General features: G+C 32.7%; 1 protein-coding gene across 2 annotated transcripts in view; it reads left to right on the top strand.

Moving 5' to 3' along the window:
* Positions 1 to 20,311, top strand: part of CDH18 (cadherin 18) — a 624,577-nt gene that overhangs the window by 147,323 nt on the left and 456,943 nt on the right. For both annotated transcript variants that reach the window (XM_081131293.1, XM_081131290.1), the window contains exon 2: positions 13,570 to 13,630. The gene's annotated coding sequence lies outside the window, so the exon portion shown is untranslated. The remainder of the gene's footprint in view (positions 1 to 13,569; positions 13,631 to 20,311) is intronic.

Below are 20,311 nucleotides of genomic sequence, written 5' to 3'. Positions count from 1 at the left end.
TATTATCTACCTCAAGGTCATAGGCTCTTTATCCTTGACTATATTAGCCTCTGAGCTATTTAAACATCAGAACAGCTGTATAAGCCAGTATAATAAACCCACATGGGCCACAGGCTCTGAATCAGAAAAGTTATGTTAATCTTTATAAACCACATATTGACTATCATAGGGTCTGATATTTGTTGATTGGTGGTATCTTTATTTACTTATAAATAAATCATTGAGATGTAGTGTCTCACACCTTAATACCTTGTAATTAACAAGCCCTGCATTAATTAATAGAGAGCAGTTGCAAATATAACAATAGAGATGCTGATTTGCCTTTTATTGTAACACTTGCTTTCCAATTGTACTCTTGTACAATCCTAAATGATTATCAATATATAGCAAATTGTTCAACTCCACATGGTTAAATACATTCATTAGTTTATTCTTAGCGTTTGTCTAGGTACATTCACTTTATTGCATTTTCAGTAGAATTTAGCTATCACAATGAAAGGAGTCGACATTGGGTACTATGAACAAAAATGTTTATGACAAAGCATAATAGTGGCCATTCATAATTTCTTAGAAACCCTTGACATATTTACTGCAGAAAATTATTGTATTTAATTATTGTTTACTTCCTTCATACAAATTAATGTTTTATGTAGAGTACTGGATATGCGGAGGTAGAAGGAGGGCAGTGGAAAAAAGAGTGGGCTTTGGAATAAGACAGGCCGAGTACTACTTGTTACTATGCTGCCTTCATAGAATTATTTTACATTTCAGCTTCTTTTATCTTCTCTATAAAGGAAATGGTATTCTATGCTTTTTATTATTACTGTGCTATTCCATTTGATTCTGTTCCAACCCACAGAACATTGCTGCCTCAGTTATTTTCTCTTTCATCTCTACTTTCATCCCATTGTTCTACACTATTTCCTTGAAGTCTATAAAATGTTTTTCTTTCTCATCTAAAAGAATAAATTTTGAAAACTTTATCCACCCCATCTAGATATTATGTTAAATCCTTCCCTTCGATCAAAGCCATTCTATTTGAAACAAACCAACAAACAAAAAAGCTCGTCATTGCCTTAGTTCATTCAGGCTGCCATAACAACGTGCCAGAGACTGGGTAGTTTATAAATAGTAGAAGTGTATTTCTCATAGTTCAGGAGGCTGAGAGTCCAAGGTCAGGGTCCCAGCTTGGCCTGGTGAGGGCTCTCTTCCAGGTTGCAGGCTTCTGTATTCTCCTGTTGCAGATGGGCAAGGAATATCTCTGGGCTCTCTTTTATAAAGTCAGTAATCTCATTCATGAAATCTCTATCCTTAAGACCTAATCACCTCCTTATATCTCATCACCCTGAGCCTTTGGTTTTCAACATGCAAGTTTTGGAGAAACACGAACATTCACCCCAGAGCATTCTACCCTGGACACCCCCCAATGCATGTGCTTCTTGCATGCAAAATGCATTCATTCCATCCAAACAGACTCAAAAGTCTGAACTCATTCCAGCATTAATTCCAAAGTCTCCATTCAGAATTTTGTCTAAATATGATCTACATCAGATGTGGGTGAGATGACTCACCTGAGGCAACTTGCTCTCCGACAGTAAACCTGGGAACTTAAACAAGGTACATTTTTCCGATATATGGTGTTGAGACAGGCGCAAGATTAAACAAACTCCCATTCCAAGAGAAAGGAATGAAAGAAAGAGAGAAAGATGAAAGATGTCTCTACAGCTCTCCTCTTCCTTCTGGGCCTTCACCAGAACTCTCTTTAAAGTCCATTTACAACAGCGTAGCCTTTTTCTAGCACATACCTCCAAATTCTTCCAATCTCTACCTACTATTCAGCCCCAAAGCCCCTTCCACACTTCAGATATTTCCTATAACAGCACCTCTATGTCTCGGTACCAATTTTCTGTCTTGGTTTCGTTCGGACTGGTAGCTTATAAGTTGATATATTACAATTTCCTCCCAACTCTCAAACATGATCCTCATTTCCTTCTGTAATTTTTTTTATTAAGGTTTCCCTTTCCTTGAATATATAAGACAAAAATCTGAAAGGTAGTCGTCCAGTTCTTCCAGTTTATAGCCCTTTTTATTAATTTACTTACTCTTGTGTGTTGTACCTCTAGATATGGCTCAAATATATCTCACTCTCTTCCTTCCCACTGTATTGATTTAAACCATGTCTGTATCTTTTTCCCCCCGTTTTCTCCCTTTTTATGTGCTATGGGCATAGTCTGTGATTCCTATCTTCATTTCTTATTCCCTGAAATTCAAATTGTTACCAAAGGGAAATTTGTAGGCTGTAATCTTGAATTATTATTTTGCATAAAACATTCTAGTGTTTTGTTTCCAGTAACAGTGATGGTCAAGGAGGGATTCATGAGCTCCAGCAGTGACTCATGTCAGTCTATTGGCCAGAAAAATTGAAAAATTAAAATCTATCAGTAATTTATTTTCTTCTTTTATGTTTTATTAATTGTAATGCATAAATGTAACAGAAATGTAACCTCAACTTTCTTCGTAAAAACTTTACAAAAACTTGTATAAACTTACAAAAGTTTTGATACCCTCCTACTTAATTTTGCATTAAGTCCATATTTTTTCCTTCTTGCTATCTCTTGCATCCCTTCTGTACTTTATTTCCTTGACCATTTTAAACTGGTATTTTTGTTCTCAATGCTTCTCTGTCAAATAGAAATAGTATATGTCTGGTTAATTACAAAACTTCACATCTATTCTTAAAGATATATTTTTCTCTAAGGTGTTTGGTTTTTCTTCCCACAAAAGGCAAAACACAATTAAAGAGGGTGAGGAAAGGAATTTCTCCTATTTTCCTTGGACCTTTTTCTCTTAATAGATCCTGATTTTAATCTTCTTTTCCTCGTATCTTTCTTCTTATCACCAGGAAATCATTCTTAGGAGAACTAGACATCCCAATAGATTTGTCACCCAGTGAAATGAAGAATTTAGACTCTGCCTGATGAATATCTCAGCTCACATCCAGGCTGTGCATAGAAATATCCTCCTGCCTGTCAAAGATGCACTTGTCAGGTGTCACTGTAAAGCCACACATTTTTAATACCAAGTATTTTAAATTTTAAAAATATAGGACTTATGCTATTATGTTTGAGTTTTTTAGAATAGTTCACTGTTAAATACTCAATTCAGTTATTCAGAAAAAGTTAGATAGCTCTCAAGATCTCCCTATTTTATCAAATTTATTGTTTTTATGTTTCATTTTTAATGTTATATAGACAATTAAAATATGCCTATTACCAATTTCCAAGTTTAAGTGATTTAAGGGAGATCAACATCTTTCTTCCAGAACTAGCATAATAAAAGATAGTGATAATTTTGGTATTATAGTGATACATGTACTATTAAATAAGTATTTTCATATTTAATTAATATCTGCATTTCTATTTATAGACTATCATTCACAACTAAAAATTATCTGCTGAATTGGCCATGTCATAATTATGTTAATATTTACAATTTTTACTCATTGAGATAATTTTAAAGTGCTTTTTGATTAAGAACCTCTAAGGACTCAATGTGTAAACTGAAAAATAGGTCAAGAAAATCAGTATCATCATTGGCAACATTCATTATTTCCTTGAATGTTGATGGTTTGGTTGTAGCATTTAAGCTTAAGGATTAGCACATCTGTAATTAGCAGTAAGTCTTTTAAATAGTCCAGGAAAGAAATCACATTATATTAAACTAAAATAAAAACAAGACTTTTTATGAAACATTAGTTTAATTGATTGCATTTTAAGCATTTTACTTTGCTATTAATTGTTTTAAAAAATTATTTAGATTAAAAAAGATATGTTTTAATGACATGCTTCTGAATCAGTAGGATTAATATACAAATGATTCTACATAATGTTATATGTTTATATTTTTATCATTCAGTAAAGAAAATTAAATGTATTATGACCTTTTCCTCAGGCAGTAGTAAACAATAAAATAACTCAAATCTGACAAAAATTACCCAGTCCCTTTCTTCAGCATATGGACAAACAGATGGATGGTTTTTGATCCAGTAGAAACATGAAAAATTTCCAGAAAAAATATTAGTAACATTTGTAGTAAAACTGGGATTAAATTTCAAATATAACTGACATATTTATAAAATAACTGAGAGAGTAAGAGGAAGTAATACTTGTAACTCTTTAAAAAATTATTAATTTGGGAAGAATTTTCTTGACAAAATTTTAATCATAGAGATCACATCTTTATATTATGTAATTAATAGAACAAGAAGACAATACATGAATTCTCTTCTTTGAGGTCTTTTTTCTTCTTTTTTCTGGGACTATGGTGTTCATACATAAGGTCCTATTGTCTGAACGTCAGTGAAAAAATGTCAGAATTGCCTAAATGTGACAGAAACGGAGACATTTAATGGAATATGCTCATAGGCTCTTTCTGTGTCCTTCACTTAAGACACAAAAAAAAAAGTTGGATTTAGAAGTGACTTTTGCAAACATTACTAAGGTACTTCTCTACCTAATGGCATAAACGTTTTCTTATTTTCCTAGCTTTAAATTCATTATCTCAATTACCTTATCTCTCCCAAAAGTGAGAGTCAGTTTGACTGAAATATTTTGGAATTAAAACGCGTTTTCAGATCCGGGAAAATTTCCGTGGAGAATACTGTGAACTGATTCTGTACATAGTTATGCCAGCCTCTTGGAACAATGCAATTTTAAAACATTACTTCGTTTCGCTTAGCATTAGACAGGATTTACCTTTATAGGTTAGAGAAACTCAGTAAGAAAAAAAGAAAAGAAAGGCCGCTGGCTGCACTTTTTCTCGCAGAGGGAAACGGAATCGACACGGTGTTCCCCGCCGAGGAGGGGACAGGCCGCCCTGCACGGTGGGCCCTTACCCCTGGCGCCTCCTGCCCACCCCCGTCGCGGGAGATGCCACGCGGACACCCCTGGACATTCTTCACCAGGACATGTGCCTCCAGACTGAAGCGAGACCATCCATTCACTCCCTTAGTAACTTTTAAACAGAACATTTAATACCTAAAAATGAAGACTTGGAAAAAACATAATGAATAAAGAGCAGGGAAATGGTCATTTCTTCATGCCCTGAGCTGCGGAACCTCTGGAGGTCCCTGTCCATTCCCTTCCCATTCCTCGCAGCCGAGTGGTCAGTAAGCTGAGTTTTCTGTCAAAAATGCCTTTGCTCTTCTCTGTGGGTTTACAAAATTGTATCTAGGATTCATTTTTTGAATTCACGTAAGTTACTGATATGGTATATTTTCTTTATTAACGTTCCCCCCTGATATTGTCACAGTTGAAGTACATAGCAATATTTTATTCATGTTTACTGCTCTATAGTATTACATTGTATGACTCTGCCACGTTAAAAATGACAATCCATGCTATGAATATAGGGGTGCTTTCCAACCAATGGCCTCCTGCCCTTTTTCTGTCTTAGTGGAATTGTAGGAGCCTCTCTGCAGTAAATGCTAAAGTAAATGTTTTAAGTAATACAGTTTTTCCAAAGTACAAGTAGAGATTTTCACGCCCATCAGTAGTCAACAAGCCATTGTCCATGCTGCCTGGGCCGAAGTCCATTTTTTAATTTCAATAAATATTTTCTTGTTTTGCCCTAAAATCAACTTTTTATGGTAGTAATATAGCAACACACCAGCTAATTATTGATATATACTTGTTTTATTTTTTACCTTTGTTTTAGTCTTATGTTTTAGGTGAGTCTCTTCTAACCAATTGAATTATACTTTTTAAATCCAGTATGAGAAAATTTGCCATTTAGCTAACGAATTATATCTATTATATTATGATTAATAATATACAATATTTTATGTTGGATTTAACAAAAATATCAAAGCTAATATTAAAAATTTAGATTTGTTTGTTGTAAATTCTCATGGGGAAATTTTTTTATTTTCTTCATTTTCCTACCACTGTTCTAGGAGCAGAGGGAGTTGTGTTATTTCCAACTCAGCATTAGTCTGAAAGTATAGCCCTTTTGACCTACGTTTTGTGGTGTGTTGATATGTGTTCTGTTGTATTGTTTCCTTCCTTCCTTCCTCCCTCCCTCCCTCCCTCCCTCCCTCCCTCCCTCCCTCCCTCTCTCTCTCTCTCTCTCTCTCTCTCTCTCTCCTCTCCCCATAAGAAGGTTATACTTTTTATGAATTTTATCCTCAGACACTGAACCCACAAGTTCACACAATAATATGCTGATTCACTGGGATCAGCAAATATCTCCTGGATTCCTACATAGCTCACTCTCCAGTCTCAGTATTTTATAATCTGGTACTAGCTTATGTGTGTTTAACTAAAATAACAATAGTTTTGATGAAATAACTTAAATAATATAAATAACCTCATCTTGTCCAATTTTCTACAAATTTGTGTCATTAATTTGAGCATTAATTTGAAACTATTGCTTCTTTTAAATTTATTATTTTAAAATTTAATTTAAAATATTCTGGGTTGTTTTTTTCCTGCCACTGAGGCAGTTTTGTTTGTTCCTTTATTTGTTTGTTTTGTTGTTGTAATTATTGTTACAGCCAAAATTAAAGGGACACATCATATCACAGTCTTGTTCTTAGCACCGAAGTATTGTCAACTTCCGACAAAGGGGCAAATATATACATTTTAACTTTCATATTGCTAAATATTCACTGTATTTATAATGACTCAGGCCTTTCAGAATTGAATTCATTTAATTTAATGTTCATGTAGATTAAGACCACAGTCATAACTATTTTTTTTTCTCTTAAATACTTTTTTCCATCAAGAGCTCAGTATATCCACTGACTTTCAGTTACAATGAGGTTGGACTCTTCACAGTCTTAAAACTGAAGTTCAAAATATCTTTTGCTTATATAACTTATTTCAATCAATATTTATTATTTAGAAGGAAAAACAGTATTTTTAAAATTAATTTTTAAATAACAATAAGTGTGGCATTGCTTGCTTTTTTACCCCAAAGAGATTTAATGTCTGGAATAATAGAAGGCATTTGCTTCTACCGGCAGCATAGGAGGAAGATCATATCTGCTTTATTCAGTCTGTTATGATATGAAATTTAGTTGAAGTAATTAAAAAAATCTGACCTTACTCAGATATGTAGTTGAGGAAGGCAGCATTTTAATTTTTTTCAGATAATTGTGAGTTGTTTTAATTTTTTTGATACTAAAACAAAATTCAGTGATTGAAAAATATTTTACCCATGTATGATTTTGTAACATTATGCATTGGTCATTTAAGAAATACTGGTTTACTGAGATATACATGTCATCTAATTATTGACAGTTTCATTATAAAAAATCAGATTTGCTAATATTACTAATACTCATATCAAGAAAGACTTTAAGAATTGAAAATCTGTCAAATTTATGATAGACACAAGCTTTCCAAAATTTTAATTTTGCTTGAAATATTGAATCATTGTCAACAAATACTGTCAGCTGTTTTCTTTGAGGGAGCATGTTCCTTATCTTCACATTCAAGGGCATGTCTGCAAATAGCGAAGTCTAAGTAGCTACAGCTTGTCTGGCACTATGTCAAGTTAAAATGATATTACATGAAAAATGCAGCTAGTTTTACTCACAGATCACAGCTTAAACAACTCATATATACTTTTCCTGTAATGCCCATCACACTTCAGACCATAGCAGAAGTGTCTCATATATATTTTCCTATTTTTTACACAGAATATAAAATTATGTGTGCTTATTTTATTTTTCTTTATCAGGAAGAAACTGAACTTTTTTCCTCCCCTCCTTCCCTCTCTCCCTTCCTCTTCCTATCTCCCTAAGATCTCTTTCTTTTCATGCAGGTACGTAGGGTTGAAGAATGCAATATGTTTTAGTGCAGTTGGAAGCCACTTCCTTAATTTATGCTCAGACACCAGCATTTTTTACGTTCTATTATATGCATTTTAACAATCAATGCCACTGAAAACAGTAAGCATAACATTAAATTACTATTAAAATAGTTTTGACCCCACACAAATAGTTTTGATAGGGTCCCAGGGATTTCTAGGAGTCTAGTAGCCACACTTAAGAAGCACACTCTTAATGAAATTTTCTTTTCACATTCTCTCAGTACCCTGAGTTCTATGCAAATATATCATATGGAAAAACAACATAAAATTTGGAGTAACATAGATAGACATTTAAATGAATAATATTATACATAACATAATTATAACTCTCAGCAATTATGTCTCTTCCAATATTGCAAAAGCACATTGAAGGGAACCAGCCTAGTTATTGCTTGGTGAGCCCTTTATGCCAAGGCTACTAAATCATTGTCATTTAAGAATATAATTAGCACATCTCATTAGCTAATGAAGATAATGACCATTAAAATTCTTTCCCAATTTATGGTTTTCCCTTTATCACAATTTAACAACAATGTTCTTTCAGGGTAATAACAAAATTGGCTTACAAATGACCCTTATGCTAATGAACAAGCAGCACCTTGTATCAAGGAGCAAAGGATCATTTATTCATTGCACTAGTAATTATATCATGTAGTGAGATTCTATTGCTGACGACTTTCCAATGTCAGTTAAAATGTTCTTTTTAAACATTATTATGTTGCAAGCGCAAAGCCAAACCACACAGAGCATGGCTATTTTTCTTTAGCAGTCCTTATTTATGAAATAAAGTCAATTTCTAAATGCTAAGCATTAAAGGATGAATTATTCTCAATGCAAATAGACTTTAAAAGTATTTCATAAGTAATATGATCTTATTTTAAATTCCAATGCTCTATTTGTCAAACTTCTTATTACGTTTCTCTAAAAGTTCATTTTTCCTGCTTTTTTATATGAAACATTTCAAATATCTGAAATGTTAAAAGAAATAGTTCTACTGATAGTTATTAACATTCTCAAAAGGATAATCTTTGAACTAATATACAATTATAACAGTGTTGTAGGATACAAGGTTAATATGCAAAAGTCAATCACTTTCCTATATACTACCGATGACTAAGTTGAATTTGACAATAGAAACACAATATTATTTACATTAGCATAAGAATGAAATGGTGTAGATCTAACAAAATATGTACGAGATTTAAATAAAAAACCACAAAACTTTGATGAACAAAATCAAAGAAGAACTAAATAAATGGAGAGATTCCATGTTCATAAATAAAAAGACTCAATATTGCCAAGATTTTTGTTCTTCCCCACTTGACCTACATCCAATTAAATCCCAATCAAAATCTCAGCAAGTTATTTTACTGATATTGACAAAATGATTTGAAAAGTTATCTGAAGAGACAAAAGCCCCAGGATTGCCAACAGAAGAACAATTTGGAAGACTGGCATTTTCTGACTTCAAGACTTACTATAAATCTACAGTAATCAAGGCAATGTGGTATTGATGAAAGAACAGACAAATAGATAAATGGTAGATACCAGAGAGCTCAGAAATAGGGCTCCGTAAGTATATTCAACTGATTTTTTCAAAGAAACAAAGGCAATACAATGGAGCAAAACTAGTCTTTTCAACAAATGGCACTGAAACAGCTCAACATCACATAAAAAAAGAAAAGAAATCTAGAAACAGACCTTATATCCTTCTAAAAATTAAGTCAAAACTAGTCACAGACTTAAATGTAAAATGCAAAACTCTTAGAAGATAATATAAGAGAAAGTCTAGATGACCTTGTGTGGTGATGGATTTTTACATACAACACCAAAGGCAAGATCCATGAAAGAAATAATTGATGAACTGAACTTTCTTAAAATTAAAAACTTCTGCTCTGTGAAAGACAAGGTTGAGAGAATGAGAATACAAGCCATAGACTGGGAGAAAATATTTACCAAAAAATTGTATGATAAAGGACTGTTGTCACAATATACAGTGAAGCCTTAAAACTCAATGTTGAAAGAGCAAACAACACAATTTAAAAATGGGCCTTAATACATACTTCACCAAAGAAAATATATAGATGACAAACATACAAAACTATGCATCACATTATATGTCATTAGGGAACTGCAAATTAAAACAACAAGATACCACTGCATGCCTATTAGAATGGCCAAAATCCAAACCCCTGACATAACCAAATGATGGCAGTGATGTGGAGTAACAGGAACTCTCATTCATTGGTGGTGGGGATTCAAAAAAGTACAGTCACTTTCAAAGACAGATTGGTGATTTTTGATAAAACCAAACATACTCTTACCATACAATTTAGCAATTATACTCCTTGGTATTTACCCAAAGGAGCAGAAAACATGTCTACACAAAAACCTACACACAAGTGTTTATGGCAGCTTTATTCATAATTGCCACAAGTGGAAGAACCAAGATGTCCTTCAGTAGCTGACTGGGTCAATAAACTGTGGTATGTGCAATTAAATTTATTCCATACTAAAATGAAATGAGTTACTAAGCCATGAAAAGATATGGAAACCTTAAGTACATGCTATAAGGCATAGAGCCAATCTTAAAAAACTACATACTGTATTATTTCAACTACATAGTGTTTTAAAATAGAAAAAAGCACAGCTATGTACGTTGTAATAAGCGCAGTGTTTGCACAGGTTGATGGCAGAGACATGAATAGGGGAAGTGGATTCTTAGGGCTGTGAATATGTTCAGTGGACACATGCCACAAAACACTTGTCCAAACCCATAGAATGTACAACACCAGAAGTGAACCATAAGTAATCTGTGGAACTTCAGTGATTATGAAATATTGATGTAGGTTCATGGATTGTAACAAATGTTCTACTCTGCTGGAAGATGTTGATAATGGAGGAGGCTGTGCATGTGTGAGGGCAGGGTTTATATGGGAAATCTCTGTGCCTTCCCTTCAATCTTGCTCTGAAGCCTAAATTTCTCTAAAATAAGAAAGTCTTATAAAAGTGTATCAAAGGATTATAAAACATTGCTTTATGCTGCCATATCTTTCTCTCTTTATAAAAAAGTTGTTTTGGACAACCTGGAGAGACTTTAGTTTTTGTGAATGCCTAATATGCCTCTAATTTAGAAAATTAATTGAAATGAAGGGTAATGTGGCATAACATGAAAAGCTTTGAAACAGTGACCACGTAAGTTAAAATGACTACGTATGTATTTCTTTTTCTAGTTAGAAGTGTACTTTTTATTATTTTAAGATTGCAAGTTAATACTTGTTGAAATTACCTCTAAAATAATTGTTGCATTTAAAAATATTAAGCACACTGTCATAGCTGAAGCAGAGACAGGATAGTTTGACTTAACGTAAAAGAGGAGTAGGGGGAAAATATTCTAAATTGTTTTCAGGAAGTATTTGACTGGATTGTCCCCATATATTAGAGTGTATGTGGGGAACACAGAAGATGGAGTTGGTCCCCTTTGGTGATATCTCCTGGTTGATGGGGTAGTTTTAAATGTGCTAGGAACAATTATAAATTAATCAGTGTTTAAACAGTAAAATGAGGAGTGTGTCTCACACTTAGGGTCAGGGTTGGGCATTAGGCCACATACATTGAACACAGTGCTGCTTTTCTGTGCTAGCCACAGAGAAAAGATGAAATGATCAGCCAGATGCTATTGACCTCATTTCCAATAAGCCTATGTTAACCTTAGCAGAAAATATAAGCTTCATATAAACAAACAGGTTTCTGTATGCCCACGTATGAGTTTTCCTACAATAGGATATTCAAATTACCCAACTCTTAAGAATTACCCCTTGGAATCCCTTGCTTCTCCTTGGCTCCAGTCGTGCACGTGAGTGGCAAGAGTGCCATGTATCATGCACAAAAACGAGCGGTTCTAGTTTCTAGAACAGGACACCTGAACAACCTACCATCGCTAGTTCCTAAAATCAAACTTAGAAATCGGTCACATTGGGCTCTGTTTACCTCTCATTTTAGAAAAGGCCATGTTGAAAAGGTCAAAAATAACCATGAGTGAACACTCATGTAGGCAGCCTAGGGAGCCTGAAGCTTCTGAGTAGTATGTGTTCTAAAGGAATCTGAGAGATTGGCTTCAATAGATGATGAAGATGATAGATGATAGATAGATAGATAGATAGATAGATAGATAGATAGATAGATAGATAGATAGATAGATAGATAGATGATAGATAGATAGATGATAGATAGATAGATATAGATAGATATAGATAGATAGATAGATAGATAATAGATAGATAGATGATAGATAGATGATAGATAGATGATAGATAGATAGATGATAGATAGATAGGTAGATAGATAGATAGGTAGATAGATAGATAGATGATAGATAGATAGATAGACGATAGATAGATAAATGATAGATAATAAAGATTGAGATCTCCAAGCTACCTCGTCTCTTTCACAGTTCTTCCAGAACATCATACCACATATTCCTAGTTTTCCCTTCTCAATAATTTCTCATTCTCATAGCCCTGATCTTAAAAGGCTCAGACCTTAACTTTCATTTCTGTTTATACTTCATCCTTAGTTTATCTTTTCCAGACCACTTCATGTTACCAAATATTTTTCTTCAGCTCCAGTTTTTCTCCTGGTTGACAATGACATGTATCTTGATTTTCTTCTTGGATATGTATCAATAATTATTAATCCCCTTTTTTCTTTATTTTTTAGCACTTATGATGATGCATAATATATATTTACCCATTTGTGTATTTATTTTTGTCTGCCCAGACCCCTGACCCTCCAAAATGTAAGCACCCTGAGGGCAGGTGCTTTCATTTCTTGTTCATGCTGCATGCCCAGGACAAATAATAGCTGAGAATGTAATAGGTACTAAGTAAATAATTGTTCAGTGAACAACCTATCTCTGTTAACTTCCTAATGTACTTGAGGTATCTGTTTGGTCCTTATAAATGTAATTTTCATCAATTTTAGAAATTGTCAGCTAAGGACTTAGACTTAAGCTGATTTTAGCTAAGAAAAAGAAAAAATATATATTATGCCATTTGCTCTCAGGTTCTGAAAAGCCTTCATTACCCTCTGAGATCACACATTTCCCTTCTATTTTGCTTCTTTCAATATTATTTTCAATGTTAAAACTTCAGTGCGACTGAAATTATGTTGTGCACATTATAAAATATAATTTTAATTAATTTACTCAAATACCCAAATATCAAAATTCTTAATCATAAGTCATAACATTCTGTTTCTATTTAAAATTACTACTAATACTTTATATTTTAATATTAACTATGTAAGGCACAATCCTAAATGCTTCAAATGGATTTTAACACTTAATACTCAGACCTATCAAAGGCATACTATATTTCTTAGTCAGTTGAAGTAACAGTGGTTCAGAGAACATCACTAAATTGTCCAAAACTGCACAGGTAACGACTGAGAGAATTGAGATCCAGTTGGGGTTTCGGTCTCAACAGGCAATGCCCTAAAACAGATACCTGACAGTTTAAGCCGCTCAGTATTTTCCTCTTCAAAAGTCTATTTGCTGTTCATCTCCCATTATGCTTTTATGAGTTGGATTCTTGAGTGGTATGAAGAAATATATAATAACTGTCTTATTTATAACTATGCCTAGCTTTATATGATATGCATGATGAAATTTTTTCTTTTCTTTTTTTGCTTCAGAATCCAATCACAGCAATATATAAAAAGAAAATATATCACCAATCAAAAAGTGAATTATAAGGTAAATTTTTCTGTGTAATTTTTATATTAAAATGTCATACTATATATTAAATATATATTACGCATTATAAATTGTGGTCATATGGTTTCTCTTTAAAGATTTTATATCTATACTGAGATATTTTGAGGCTTGGCAGATCAATTTTCTTCTGTGTTTTGAAATCTTTATTTATTTTTTAAAATATCACTATCCATTATTTTCCCTAATACATTGTGGAGTTCCTTCTAGAACTAGCAAAGGTGCATTGATATTAGGCTGATTTTTATAGTTGTTTCTAAATTTCCTTTAAAAAAATGAAAGCTCAAGAAAGAGGCTCACTTACGTAAAATCAATTCCTCTTAATATGTTATAATACTGCCTTTCAATGTTTTAAAACTATTTCTAAAATGTAATTTCCACATATGTGTGCCTGCAATATATATAGAGAAATCAGATTATGTATGTTTTATTAATTGCTCATACTTTTTGATAATGTACATCTCTTTCCTAATGAACATTGATTTTGTTTTGTAACATCTCTTTAAAATTCAGAATCCTGGCTGTTGGTCATTATTTATCTGTGCAAATCTGCTTATAGATAGTGTTTATTAAGACAATTATACCTATATTTTAATAATAGGTATAACAGGTATAGATATTTTAAAAGTTTTTATAGATAAAAATACCTCTACCATTTTGGTGAGTGATTAATACCATCTGATACAAAACTGCCTTGCATTATAAGAAAAATCTTGAATACTTGAATTTCTTATGAAAAGATAAAATATAAGGATATATGCTATGAGAGCAAAATTACTATTTTAATTTACTTTGTGCACATTAAACTTCATTATACATATAGTATATAATTGCCTAGTATTTTAGGTAAGTATACATATTTCTTATTAAATCCCGCTCATTTACATCAATGGAAAGGTTTGGAAGTGTTGATATTTCAAAACATTTAACATTTTCAAAGTAAATTTCTATTGTTTGATGTGATGGGCTTCTTATTATTTTAGAAAGACAACTCTTAATATGAATTTTCTTGTGATAATATATTAAATGTAAAACAAGCAAAGAAAATCTAAATCAAATTGTGTCCGTTTAATTCAAAGATATTGTGTTACAAATTGAAAATGCCTTTTATGGATACAGAAATATGTGGGAGTTTATACTGATTGCCTTTGCTAGTTAAACTCTAGCCATGTCTTCACATGGACTTTATATTAAATCTCACTTGATCTTTGGCTCTTATAAGTCATTCTTGAAATTCTCTTATAAATTCTATTTTTCTATTTTAATAGAAAATTCTATCCTATTATTCTATAACATTTGAGGGCTTAAATATCAAGACAGTATCTGTATATAATGAATAAAGACAGATGTTGGATTATAATTCTTGACAAAGGATATTTTTGCTACTACCTTCATTAGTATGTTAGTAATTTTCCTCTCCATCTCTCTGCAATCGTCTGGCATTTTTTAAATCTCTGGTTTGCAGCCAGAAGTGTCCTACATAAAGGATTCAGGCTTACTTTTCAGGAGATTACTCATATTATACTTCTCTTCTATAATTTATAAATTCCTTCAAACTTTTCTTAGGACAATTTTTAGAAAGGCACATGTCCACTTTAAATTAAATATTTAATTGTCTTTACAATAGAATTCATAATATACCTGTTGAATGTTTAATGGAGTAGAACTATGAACTGCATTCTAAACTAGAAAATAGTTAGTAGCTGTTCCATAGTTTAAAAAATTATCGCAAGTTTGGTAGTCCAGTAAGCAATTTTTATTCATTTAAATTAAATGAATGTGAGTAAATTATTGGTATGTACTGACACTCAAAATTTATTTCATACCATTTTCATTGGATTATTGTTTTATTTTAAAATTATGGAAAAGCCACATAGTACATGTTTACTTAAGTTATGTAATATGTATTCTTCCTTTTCCTTGTCACAGAAATGTAAGTACTAATATATTTCTATCCTTTAAATTTCTAGAAATGATATTTTATATAGTTTATATTAGAAAAATATAACCTATCTACCGTACTTACCCAAAAGTAGTTTAGGGATCTTTTTGTTTGTTTCCATGTGTCTTTCTTAGTCCAATCAGTAGTCTTTATGTGATTATATAAAGTAACCAAGTACATTGTATAACTTTCTGCTTGGCAGCATATAATAGACTATATAATTCTGTATTCATTAATATGACTACATGTTATATAGGGCTAATATTGAATGCACCCAGTAAATTACTGGTGTTTGTAAACTCCTTTACTTCTCAAAATTACCTTATGATATAGGTATGATTATCACTTTCCAGACGAACTGAGGGTAAAATAGAAATAGCATGATTTTTATAGAACTTTAGACACGTATTTTAAAATATCAACTAGAACAAAACTAAAAATTGATTTGTATTAAGTTCAAGGTTTGCTTACTCTTGTATTCTTAAGTACAAAGGAGGAAAGTTTATCATCAAACAATGCCAAACAGTCAGCACCAGGACTCTGCCTGCGCTAGGTTACCTGAGCTTAATTTACTTGTCTGTGTTTGGTTTGAACTGGTAAAAACTCTGGTTTGTAGTTGCATTTGTTGAGATGTATGTGTTCTGGTTCTGGTTCGAAAAGAAGTAATTCTGGAATGAACGTCAGAGTTTGCTCTCCTGTTAGAGAGGAAAGAGACCTCACCTTTCTCATTGCTCCTGCTGCCACTTGTTTGGATGTTTGAGTTCATGGCAAGGAGAGTTTGCCTTATGTCTCTGGGGTGAATTTTTTCTCTTTTTGCATAGTCTTTGTAGATTTATGAGCCCCTTCTCTCCTCTGGGAGATAGGATCAAGCCTTCAGTTTATGAGGAAGAATGTGATTATGTACTTTCAAGTTTCTTTCGCATTTCCTGATGAGCAGCATTATTCATACTGCCTAAACTCAAATGTTTATCCCTACTGCTCACTCAACAGTGTCATTAATTAAAATGTTTCATTGGGAAAAAACAGACAGACATCTTTCTTCCAGTCTGCATTAAATCTATCTTTAATATTTCAACTCTCACCAAAATCTTCAACTTCTTAAAAAATAACGTCTTAAGAAAGGTTTTTAAATTTAGTGATCACACATTTGAAGTTTATATAAATCTAAGAAAAAATATTTAGTGTATATTTATAAATAAATAATTATATTTTCTTGGAAGATAAAGTAACAGAGTTATTTCAAAAAAATGAATGAATCTTTTGAAGCATAATGTCTTCTTTGAGTTAACTGCAAATTTCCTCAAACTCTTCCTTGTTTTTATATATTCTAATTTCCATTTTAATTAATTTTCCCTTTTATCATTATTAACACTGCAGCCTAAACTCTAGAATTTTTCTTTTACCCAAAATTACATGTTTGACTTACCTCTTACAAAGGCCAAATCCTTATTACCAAGTCTTTTATGTTCAGAATTATAGTTAACTAACTGTATTGAGGAGAGTGTCCTTAACTTATTCATGTTTATATTTTACATCTCTGCCTCTGGTCCGAGTAAAGCACATTAAAATACTAGGTATAAAATTTGTTAGTAAATACTTATTGAATTGAACTAAAGGATAAAAGTGGTGAAGAGATAGTTTAATAGAAGATGCTTTCCAAAAGGCGCAAAGAGGTCTCAGAGAGCAGAGGCTTGGTGACAGCCGAGGGAGAAACATCTTGCCTTTTGACTCATTAGCATGAACTAGTTTACTGGATTAACAAATTGTGAGCTTGCTGGTGGGGAAGGCACTGACTGTGAAGGAATGAACTTAGATTCACATGACTTCACTGGATGGGAGGGGAGGGAGAAAACCAGAAGGACGTCAGGGGTTGCTGACTTGAGCTCAAGAAAAAGAGCTGTGCATTCAGGTGTCAAGTAGCTAGTTAACCTACCACATGATTTTTGCTTAATTAAAGAAAAAGCTCCCAAATGCTGAATATTTTCATTTTATGCATATAAATTATTCGATATCCACTCTAAGCCAGATACTAAATGATTAAGATGGAATTTTATTTAATATTTAGAATAATCTAATTATATTTTCTCCATTTTATCATTGAGGAAGCTAACCCTGGGTAGATTGCCAGGGCTTCTAGCATGAACCCTTCGCCCTTTCACCATCAGCAATGTGGGGGCATATATGGCGTTATTCACGCAGACATGTAGCATCGTCAAAGCACCCTGATTTTAGAATCATCGTTCTTTTCTAATTATGGATTCATGATTATCTTCCCATTTTTAATTTAGTGGGTCGACATCAGTTAATAAACTTATACCGGTTTCAGGTGTGCAATTCTATAACACAGCATCTGTATATTGCATTGTGTGTCACCACCCCAAGTCTCCTCGCAGCACCATTTGTCCCCCTTTTACCTTCTCTACCTCCCACCTCCTTCACTTTCTCCGGTAATCACAATACTGATGTCTGGGTTTATGAGTTGATTTTTTTTTTTTTGCTTAATACCATCACCTTTTTCACCCAGCTCCCCAACTTCCCTCCCCTCTGACAGCTGTCAGTCTGTTCTCTGAATCTGTAATTTTGTTTCTATTTTTTGGTTTGTTTATTTTGTTCATTAGATTCCACATATGAGTGAAACCATATGATGCTTTGCTTTCTCTGACCGACTTATTTCACTCAGCATAATGCTCTCCAGGTCTTTGCTTCCTGCTTTTCTCAAGTAAAATACCAGAACATCTATATCAAGTCCTTTCAGAATATGTGCAAAATTTTGTTTCTTTATGCATTTTTATGCCTAGAGTTTGCATACTTTTCATGAAATTTTCAATAGATCTGTGGCTTAAAAGGGTTTTACGTGAATGAAAACAACAACAAAGGAATAGAAAAAATCATACTCATATATGGATCAGTAGGAAACACATCTGCGTTTATAAGTGGTTCCCTAATTATTGTATGCAATACTTGATATGCAGAAATAATGAATAGTCATCTGAATAAAGTTTGTAAAATCTGAGAGAGGGATTTTTATGAGTTTTATAAAAGCAAAATGTGGCCAATATACACATCTTCTGACTTAACTGCTATGTATTTAATTATATACTTTATAGAACTAACTCAAGGACAAACTGTAGTAAATATCTGTAGTGTGGAAATACCACCTTTTGCATTTAGCACCACTTTTATGAATCTATGGATATTTTCATAATTCCATATACAGCTGCTTAGCCTTCCCCAAATGTCGACAGTTATGCTCCAGCTCAGCACTCAGCATGCATCCCAACACATCCCAGAATCTCAGTATCACCATGTCTTCTTTTCTTAAGGTCTTGCCATCTGTGAACCACAAATGATTATAACATTAGCTGTTGATATATTAGCTGTCTGTTTCTGCCTGCTGAATTTTAATTCTGTATTGCAGTTAAGATTCAGAGCTTTCTAAAAGTAATTTCATGATTTGTATTGGGTAAAACTAAGAAATTACTCAGATACCAAGAAATTCTCTTCTAAAACAAGCCTGTGAGGTTTTTATTGTGCTTTATATGTGTTTTTGTGTCTGTAGTCTGGCATGTTTAAAAACGGGCTGTGGCTTACCTCACGAGTTTTTTACATAATTATGTCACACTGTGGCAGGCACTGTAATGTAGGTTAGTTATCTCTCTGAATATTTGCCATAATCTAATAAGGTAGATATTAATATCTCATTTCTTCAGAGAAGAACTTATTGAACAGCTCAATCTAGATCAAGTGGGCATTCGACTTAGGTTTTCTGGCTATAATATTATAACTTTCTCTTATATTGCCGCTGGCCCTGTTTGGAATCTATTCTTCTTACCTTCTTTCCCCATTGCTGTGCTTTCTATTTTATCTCAGTTTTAGTCACATTTCTTTTGAGATTCAAATACAAGTATATTTATGGTGATATAAAAACATTTTAGGACCTCTTTTGATATAGCTTCACTTGTTTTACACTAGAATATACTGCAACATAATGCTATCTACTTCCACATTATTGCAAAAATGGTGTATCCATATTGTTTTATAAAAAGATAAAATAAAATTTGGGGCAAATTTTAGCATGAGTACAAGTTTTATTTATTAAGCCTTCTCTGCAAGGACAACAAAAGCCATTGTGCAGAGCTGAAGACATGTCTACTAATAAATGGTCATTTTGTTCTGGTTTAATGTCACTCCTGGGCACCAGCAAATTACCCAGTGAGATACTGAGACAAAACATAAGATCTTTAAGTTTTGAGATTTCCTGTCAAACTGTTGCTTTACACAGTTAGACTCAGACATTAAAGGTGTTGCTTAAAAGCTGATTAAATTAAAGAAATAAAAAATGAGTTCTCTCTCTTTTTTTTTTTTGGCCTTCATTTGGTAGATTACCTGCATACTTCATTTATCCCAGTGGTATATGGTTTTCAAAGTTAGCCGCAGAGTAAGTGATCATACAGATGACAAAACTTACTGGATAATAATATGATTGTCATGTGTAAACCATGACAATTCAAATAAATTCAATTAACTTTTCTTATTTCAGAAGTTTTGAAAACCGTAAACTATCAAGAAACATATAAAATTTGCATCTATTTATCATAAGCAGACTTTATAATACTTATTTTTACCCAGTAAAAGTTGTGAAATTCTTTCAATATCTTATGCTTCAAATAATTTCTTGAACCTCTTTAAAATGATCAAAAATAGAGATTTTCTTATTGTAA

Source organism: Miniopterus schreibersii (assembly GCF_964146895.1).
Source record: "Miniopterus schreibersii genome assembly, chromosome: 3".
NCBI classification, from domain to species: Eukaryota; Metazoa; Chordata; class Mammalia; order Chiroptera; family Miniopteridae; genus Miniopterus; species Miniopterus schreibersii.
The sequence above is the reverse complement of the archived record's forward strand: the minus strand, read 5'-3'. Positions and strand labels throughout refer to the sequence as shown.